The following is a 9356-nucleotide window of genomic DNA, read 5'->3' on the forward strand; positions in this document are numbered from 1 at the left end:
TCAGACACACCAGAAGAGGGCGTCAGATCTCATTACGGATGGTTGTGAGCCACCATGTGGTTGCTGGGATTTGAACTCTGGACCTTCAGAAGAGCAGTCGGGTGCTCTTACCCACTGAGCCATCTCACCAGCCCCCAGGTGATATAATCTTATGTCATCTGATGACATATGTGGTCTGTTCATGAAATGCATACATAAATTAACTGACCTCAGCCAGCGAGCCAGCCAGCCAGCCAACCAGCCAATCAGCCAGTCAAACAGACAGAGACACAGACAGACACATAGATGCACAGAGACTGGGACTTAAGGCTGGGCTTATAACACCCAATACCTGATCCCCAATGAGCCACTTCCTCCAGCAAGGCTCCATTTTCTAAAGGATTCACAGCCCAACTGAGGATATTTCCAGCCAGGTATATTTCACATTCAAACATTAGCAGTCTTCTTTGGAAACATATTGATTCAATATTTTTTTGCCTTTGCCTTCATTTTTCCCTAAGATAGGGATTAAACCTAGCCTCCTCACATGCCTTAACTGTCCTAAAACTAGCTCTGTAGACAAAGCTGGCTTCGAACTCCCAGAAATTATCTTGCCTCTGCCTCCTGGGTGCTAGGACTGAAGGTGTGCACCACCATTGCTTGACTCAACCTGTTTGTTTGTTTTGAACACAAATCAGGACCCAGGATTGGCACCAGACATAGTGGGCTGGGCTGTCTTGAATCAATCATTAATTCAAGAAATTACCCTACAGGCTTGCCAGTATGCCAGTCTGTTGGAGGTATTGTCTCAATAGAGGTTTCCTCTAAAATGACTCTAGCTTGTATCAAGTCTATCAAAAACATACAAACACACAAACAAAAAATAACCAGGATAATAAGGATGGTGGACACAAAGAGACCCCCCCAGGACAGGAAGCAAGGTCGTATTAATACAAAGGCTAGAGCCAGAAGGTTTTCTTCCCTTGTTCCCTTCAGCATTTGGTATGGGGAATCAGTGTAAGTCATCAGTGATTTAGGAATAAGCAAGAAACCCCACAGCCAAATGTATGAGGACACAGAAGCTTTTCTTTTCCTTCTTATTTGTAAGCAGCTGTCGCTCAGCTGAGCTGACCTGCATGCCTGTTCAGGAGGTGCAATAAAAGCAGAGCTGCCAGAAGCAGCATAGGTTCTTGAGGTTCAGGTATGTCCTAATGGGAATTATTAATAAGCAAAAAGAAGATATATTTTCTTTCAAGTTAAGCTTGCTTGACAATTCTATATAAATATGGGCTAAAATAGAGCATGGTTGTTGAAATGAGTCTTGAAAGGAAATAGTTGCTTTTATTTATTTATCTTGGGTTTTTTTTTTGTTTTTTGCTTTGTTTTTTTTTGTGTTTGTTTGTTTTTGTTTTTGAGACAGGTTTTCTTCATGTACCTTTGCCTATGTGGGAACTCACTCTGTAGACCACGAACTCACAGAGATCCACCTCCCTCTGCTTCCTGAGTGGTAAGAGTAAAGGCTTGAGCCACCACCCAGTGAAATACATGGTTTTTAAAACTTTTATTTCTCCCATTACTGTCTGGCTTCTCTACTTTTCCTGTGTCCCTTTCTCTAATAATTCATTATGTCTTTGTGGTTATCTGTGCAGGAAGAATCACTTGTGTTCACACAACAAAAGCCCTTTGAATGAACACGTAAGAGCCTCAATCCAAGCTTGTGGGTGTATCAAAATGGATCTGCCTTCCATTTTGTATTATACTTGACATTTTCTCCTTAATGGTTTTGATAGATTCTGCTTTGGTCTCCCTGGCAACGATCTTTATGTCTTTGTTTCAGCCTCTTAGCACTGAACAACAAAGAGGAAAGTAGGCTATTACCTGTTCCTGGTTGCTAAGCACAGTGTCCCTGCCTGGGCTGAGTCACTCAGGAGAGATTAGAAGTGGAGCTGTTACTAAGACAACGGAATCGCACATCCATTTCCTCTGTGAGGCCCCTTTTCTTCATACATTTATATCAAGTAAGAAAGGGAGGGCTCTGGGATAAAAATACTGGCAGTGAACAAAGAAACAATGTAAAGATGCTTTCCTACATTTCAGTAATGGTGGGATTGTTTTAGGAAACCATTTAAAGAACAAAAAAATAACGTTAGAATGAGAAGTTCTTTATAACATATAATAACTGACATATACTTGAGTGATAGCAAAATATAATATCAGGTAATGTCAAAAATAATGACAGTATAAATGCAGAGGGTTCATCTACTGTGGGGCATGAGGGAACAGTGATGTCTGGGCCCCATCCCCAGAGATACTTATTAAGTAATATGGGATATGGCCATGGAATACGCACCAGTTAAAAATTCTGTGTATGGAAATCCAAAATGGAAGCTGCCATCTAGAGGCAAAACCAATCTTTAAGGATGTTGTAGCTTATTCACCAGAGGAGACTGCTCAAATGTGGGTTTAAATCAATATAAAGTCTTGCTGGGCGGTGGTGGCGCACACCTTTAATCCCAGCTCTTGGGAGGCAGAAGCAGGCGGATTTCTTAGTTTGAGGCCAACCCGGTCTTCAGAGTGAGTTCCAGGACAGCCACGGCTATACAGAGAAACTCTGTCTCGAAAAAAAGCCAAAAAAAAAGAAAAAAAAATTATAAGAAAACAATTAAACAGGTGAAGGAAATGAACAAACCCATCCAAGATCAAAAAATAGAAATAGAAACAATAAAGAAATCACAAAGGGAGACAAACATGGAGCTAGAAAACCTAGGAAAGAGATCAAGAGTCATAGATGCAAGCATCACCAACAGAATACAAGAGGTGGAAGAGAGAATCTCATGTGCCAAAGATACCGTAGAAAACATTGACACAACAGTCAAAGAAAATGTAAGAAGCAAAAACTCCTAACCCAAGGAGTTTCTACATCCAGGAAATCCAGGACACAATGAAACGACCAATCCTAAGGATAATAGGTATAGAAGAGAGTGAAGATTCCCAACTCAAAGGGCTAGTAAATATCTTCAGCAAAATTATAGAAGAAAATTTCCCTAACGTAAAGAAAGAGATGCCCATAACCATACAAGAAGCCTACAGAACTCCAAATAGACTGGACCAGAAAAGAAATTCCTCCCATCGCATAATAATCAGAACAACAAATGCACTAAATAGAAAAAGAATATTAAAAGCAGTAAGGGGAAAAGGCCAAGTAACATATAAAGGCAGACCTATCAGAATTACACCAGACTTCTCACCAGAGACTATGAAAGCTAGAAGATCCTGGGCAGATGTCATACAGACCCTAAGAGAACACAAATGCCAGCCCAGGCTAATATACCCAACAAAACTCTCAATTAGTATAAATGGAGAAAACAAGATATTCGATGACAAAACCAAATTTACATGTTAACTTTCCATAAATACAGCCCTACAAAGGATAATAGATGGAAAACACCAACACAAGGAGGGAAACTATACCCTAGAAAAAAACCAAGAAAGTCATCTTTCAACAATCCCAAAAGAAGATAGCTACACAAACATAATTCCACCTCTAACAACAAAAATAACAGGAAGTAACAATCACTTTTCCTTAATATCTCTTAATATCAATGGACTCAATTCCCCAGTTAAAAAAAGACATAGACTAACAGACTGGATATTTAAACAGGACCTAGTATTTTGCTGCATACAGGAAACGCACCTCAGTGACAAAGACAGACACTACCTCAGAGTAAAAGGTTGGAGTACAATTTTCCAAGCAAATGGTCCCAAGAAACAAGATGGAGTAGACATTCCAATACTGAATAAAATCAGCTCTCAACCAAAAGTTATCAAAAAAAATAAATTAAAGATAAGGAAGGACCCTTCATACTGGTCACAGGAAAAATCTACCAAGATGAACTTTCAATTCTGAACATCTATGCTCCAAATGCAAGGGCAACCACATTCATAAGAAACTTTACTAAAGCTCAAAGCACACATTGCACCACAGACAATATTAGTAGGAGACTTCAACACCCCACTCTCAGCAATGGACAGATCATGGAAACAGAAACTAAACAAAGACACAGTGAAACTAACAGAAGTTATAAACTAAATGGATCTAACAGATATTTATAGAACATTTTATCCTAAAGCAAAAGAATATAGCTTCTTCTCAGAACGTCACAGTACCTTCTTCAAATCTGACCATATAATTGGTCACAACACAGGCCTCAACAGATACAAGAAGATTGAAATAATCCCATGCACCCTAGCAGATCACCACAGACTAAGGCTGGTCTTGAATACCATCAAAAGCAAGGGAAAGCACACATATCTGTGGAAGCTGAACAACACTCTACTCAATGATAACTTGGTCAAGGACGAAATAAAGAAAGAAATTAAAGGCTTTTTAGAATTTATTGAAAATGAAGACACATCATCCCAAAACTTAAGATAGCAGTGGTAAGAGGAAAACTCATAGCTGTGAGTGCCTCAAAAAAAGAAACTAGAGAGAGCTTACACTAGCAGCTTGACAGCACACCTGAAAGCTCTAGAACAAAAAAGAAGCAAATATGCCCAAGAGGAGTAGATGGTAGGAAATAATCAAACCAGATATAAACAAAACGAACTATACAAAGAATTAACAAGACCAGGAGCTGGTTCTTTGAGAAAATCAACAAGATAGATAAACCCTTAGCCAGACTGACCAGAGGGCACAGAGACAGTATCCAAATTAATAAAATCAGAAATGAAAAGGGAAACATAATAACGAAGAATATCTTAAAATAACTATTCAGTTTGTTGAATATTAACAGTTGAAAATATTAAAATCATATTCTACAAATATAGAAATATTATTAATAATTTTTCTCACTGCTTGAAATTAGCATTTTCTTAATGTTTAACTTCAAGGAGTTTTTGCTATTTTAAAATTTTTAAAACATACTTACTGATAAAATAATTTCTCTCTTAGAAACATTGATAATGTTTTTAAATAAACTGACTGTTAGACAATGTGCACAGATATATAATGTGTTTTAAATAATCTCTCACTATGCCAGGTGGTATCATATAAGGGCTTTTGAATATATTCCTTAATGATTCATTTTTAATATTTCATGCTCTTTTACTATGCTTAACTCCCAAAGAATATTTTGTATGTTTTGAAACAATTTACTATTCAACATTAAATATAGGATCCTCAGTTATGGATAGTATTAAATATTCATTAATGATAATTTTAGGTTATAAAAGGATATGAATATAAAAGTTGAACAATTTTTATGTATCATTTGATTCTCAAAATCCTCAATATTATTAATATATTTGATATATAAAATGCATTTAAATAATAAAAAAATTAAGAAAAAATACTTTACTCAGTATGTCTGGAGACAAATTCACATTACCGAAATAGTTATCCCCTTTCCAAATTGTACAAATACTGGCCCGCCCTGTCCTTTTTTTGTAGGGGTTTAGCGACATTTAAAAATCATTGCTGAGCATTTTAATTCAATAGACCTGAAGGTATGAAAATGTTTGTTGTTTAATTTAGAATATAATACATAGTCCTATGCTGGATCTTTTCATCGTTCTATATTTATTTGTTTTATGGAGGCTTTACTACATATTAATATCTTTTAAATCATTAACGTGGTTATGTCTGTATAAAAATTCAAATATGTATATATCATAATTAAAAGCGCAGATATGTTATTCTTATATGAATGAGGATAATGTCTATTATGATTAACATCTCCTGGTCTGGGAGTAGTAAACTCTTTAAAAGTAATTTAGAACCTTAAGGGATAGAGACAATATTGTGTACTAGAATTGCGATAGGGTTCAATGAGATACCATAGTGAACAGAATTGTATGATTACATTTATCGTGTCCTTAAAAATAGACATTAAGCTGGCGAGATGGCTCGGCAGGTCAGAGCACTGACTGCTCTTCCGAAGGTCCTGAGTTCACATCCCAACAACCACATGATAGCTCACAACCACTCGTAAGGAGAGCTGATGTCTTCTGGTATGTCTGAAGTCAGCTACAGTGTACTTATGTAAGTAAATCTTTGGGCCAGAGCAAACAGGCACTGAGCAAGTGGAGTTGACTAGAGCAAACAGAGGTCCTAGAAATTGAATTCCCAACAACCACATGAAGGCTCACAACCATCTGTAAAGCTACAGTGTACTCACATACATAAAAGAAATAAATAAAAATAGACATTAATACTTAAGTATATATCTTCATGTTACCTAGTGCAAATAAAGATTCAGACCCATATTATCATATTATATACATTTTACCTGTGTAGATATATTGATTAAATATATTTTTGTCTTTCATATTAATTTTTAAGTTGAATTTATGAATAAAATAAACTTAGGCAACTTAAAAAAATAGAAAGTCTTTATTAGCCAGCAGGCAACTACACTGGGTATTTGGGATCCCAGTGTAGCCCTGAGCCTTTCTCAGGGTGAATTTAGAAGCACAAAAGTCATATCCTGGGTTAATATAATTCAGTTAACAAAAACAGTTAGCTGGAGGTGGAACTATAGAAGCCAAAAGTAAGGTAAGTACATTTAGAGACTTTCCCAGAACTATGGACTTTGATGGATTAGGCCTTTGTTTTTATTTTGTCAGTGCTGTATTTGTGCTGAGTTTACAGTCTGAATGGTACTTCCATCATAGACAGTTGTGCTAAGGTCTTCAGGCCTACTCAAGTCTGGGGCCCTGTTATATTCCCCACTGGCCTTACTGATTAAGTTAAATTGTGGACTCATCCTGCTTTAAATATATGTAGTTGTTCCTAAGAACCAGTAATTTTATTGAATATATTATAATTGGCTGTATCATTTAAGATTCAAGGCCAAATGTTAATCTATTCAAAATGAGAATTAAAGGCCCAGTCAGTGCTGCCAGCAGACTAGTTAGCCAGGGGAACCAAGAGAACAGCAACTGGTACCAATTATGTCATGTATAATTTTGTCTCTCTCTTTTTTTTTAGGTTCTTCCAACTACAGCAAGATTTCTACTAATTACTCCTGATTGATTAGGATAGAAACAACGTGTTTCTTGCAAAGACCCCTTTCTGAGAAGTAAGTCTAAGCCTCTCCAATTTGTAGGGACATTTCTGAATGGGAATCTAACTGTTGTTTTAATTCCTGTAGGTCCTGATCAACCTGTCTTCTTAGTTTGAAAAGTGTCAGAAGAGGCAAATTTAGGCAAACCATGGTCCACCAAACGGTTGCCTCAGACTAGGTAATATTGCTGCTATTCAGATGAATCAACTCATAAGGCAGAATAGCTGACATCAGAATAAGGGGAAGTATTTAGGTAAAAGATTTTGGCTATTAGACAAGTTTTAGTCCCTTATAAACTGTAATTTAGGCTGTCTCCAGTCATGCTGAGTTTTGTCAGTCAATGGGCTGACGGTCTGGTTAGTTCCTATCCCTATGTAGTTACAGGGGCTGAATGTTCAGGCATAACCAGTAATCCTAGCTGGTTTCTAGCTGGGAATAATTAATTCTATTCTCCAGGGTCCCTTCTTGTGGCAGAGTCTGATTCCCCAGGTTTTTTCTGTTTCCCAAAGGTCAGAATCTTTTTAAAGGAAAATTCAGGAAATTTCAGTTTTATAATCTCTGTTTTAATAATATTTAAAATATTTAATAATATTTAAAATATTTTTTACAATAAATATTCCCTTGTTTCTGACAACTAGGGAGCCCAGAAGTAGGATATGCATAGAGTTGTAACTCTGTACTCCTATCTCAAAAGATGAAGTCCCACATCTTTCCTTTTCTCCATATAAGCAGACATTTATACTGGGCATAAAGGTCAAGATGGAATATGGGTTGCTGGTTTGTAGTCACACTAGTTAATACCTTCCCTGCTGTCTTTCTTAGTTGCCAAACTAGGCCTGAGGGTAGTGAGGGTTCAGCCATTTTCCTGTATTTATACCAAACATAAGACTCAGAAGATGTTAGAGGGGCCAGGAGTGGAATGGCCTAGGGACTGATGAAACCCTAATTTCAGTGGGTTCATAGTCGAGAGACAGTCTGTTTGACAGCAGCATCTGTGGCTTTGCAATTTCTTGGCCTGGGTGTGGTCAGGATCCATGCTGTAATGCCAGCTGTCTTCACAGCCTTAGAAGTGGAGAGAATCACCATATGGTTTCCCTTGTAGGTTTGTTCCAGCTCCCTCTGTCTTTACAGCCATAGGAGTAGAGAGAATCACCATGTAGGTTCCCTTCTAGGTTAGTTCCAGCTCCCCTTTGGTTGTATGCTCGACCTTGATGGTATTATTGGACTCAAACAAGGGGAAACTGCTGGTAGACTGTAAGATTGCCTGAGTCTTTTATACAGTCCAAAGAAAAGCCTGTATGGAGACTGGGGGTCTGTGGTGACTTGAGAAAGGAATGGTTAGAGAGTTCTGCCAACTTCTGGTCTCTGAGCCTGGGAAGCAATAGAAGAGGTCTTCCAAACATAATCTCATAGTGGGTAAATCCTTTCCTGTATAAGGTACGATAGGTCTAAAGCAAAGCAAAGGAAGAAGGCCTTCTCTGGATTTTGTTTGTTTCTTTTAATGTCCTATTATTCTTACCTAGGCCGGAACTCTGCGGTCTAGAAGCACAATCAAGTTTTCAATCTATGTCTAAAGACTTAGCTATTAATTGAGAGGTTTTGGCTATGAAAGCTAGGCCATTGCCAGAGTCCATTGTTACAGGGAAGCCAAATCAGGGGACAGGTTTTTAGCTACTGTTTGAGCAGTTTCAGTCTTGGTAGGGACACTTCTACCCACTAGGAAAAGTTATCTATAAAACCTAGCAAGAATTTTTCTCCTCCTCTAGCAGGGTAGATCCTGGTAAAGTCAGTTTTCCCAGAGTTCACCAGGGTTTTGGTCTTTTATTTGCATCCTTTCCTGGGTAAGGCCTCTCTGTTTTAGATTCACTGAAGCACAAACCTGGCATCCAGCTGAGATTTCTCATACTAGGCTGTCTAGTCTAGGTATAATATACCTTGGTCTGAGCAACTGAGAAAGTTTTATGAATTGCAGATAAGTAGTCTGGTGAACGTCATTTACCAGAGTTCTGCCAGTTAGTTGTTTCTGGAAGAATGATCTTTCCCTCTGGTGTCCTTCATCAACTTGTGTGTGGGTTTGAGCTGTCTGTTTCTTCAACATGGAATCTCAGGCAGCACTGGGTGGGGGTATGTCATCAAAATGTCAATTGTTTGTCAGGTAAGTAGATCAGTGTCCTGGCAGTGGGGGGCTTTGTAATTGTAGGGGAAGCCAAATAATCTCTAGGAGGGCCAATATTTTCTAATGTTCTTTTTTCCAGCAGTGGGAAGCCCTCTTTCTCTGTACATCATGTGAACATGTATAGTAGTAGAAATATA

At 37.9% G+C, this 9356-nt stretch overlaps 1 long non-coding RNA gene across 1 annotated transcript; it reads left to right on the top strand.

The window, feature by feature from the left end:
• The first annotated feature begins 863 nt into the window (after positions 1 to 863).
• Positions 864 to 6159, top strand: LOC147004501 (uncharacterized). Its single transcript, XR_015047132.1, has 4 exons — positions 864 to 1486; positions 1629 to 1674; positions 1817 to 1997; positions 5864 to 6159. It is a non-coding gene; the product is annotated as an uncharacterized LOC147004501 (long non-coding RNA).
• Positions 6160 to 9356: the final 3197 nt, after the last annotated feature.

The sequence above is a fragment of the Mus caroli genome, unplaced genomic scaffold (genome assembly GCF_978045245.1).
Source record: "Mus caroli unplaced genomic scaffold, Mus_caroli_1 scaffold_5, whole genome shotgun sequence".
Classification (NCBI taxonomy): domain Eukaryota; kingdom Metazoa; phylum Chordata; class Mammalia; order Rodentia; family Muridae; genus Mus; species Mus caroli.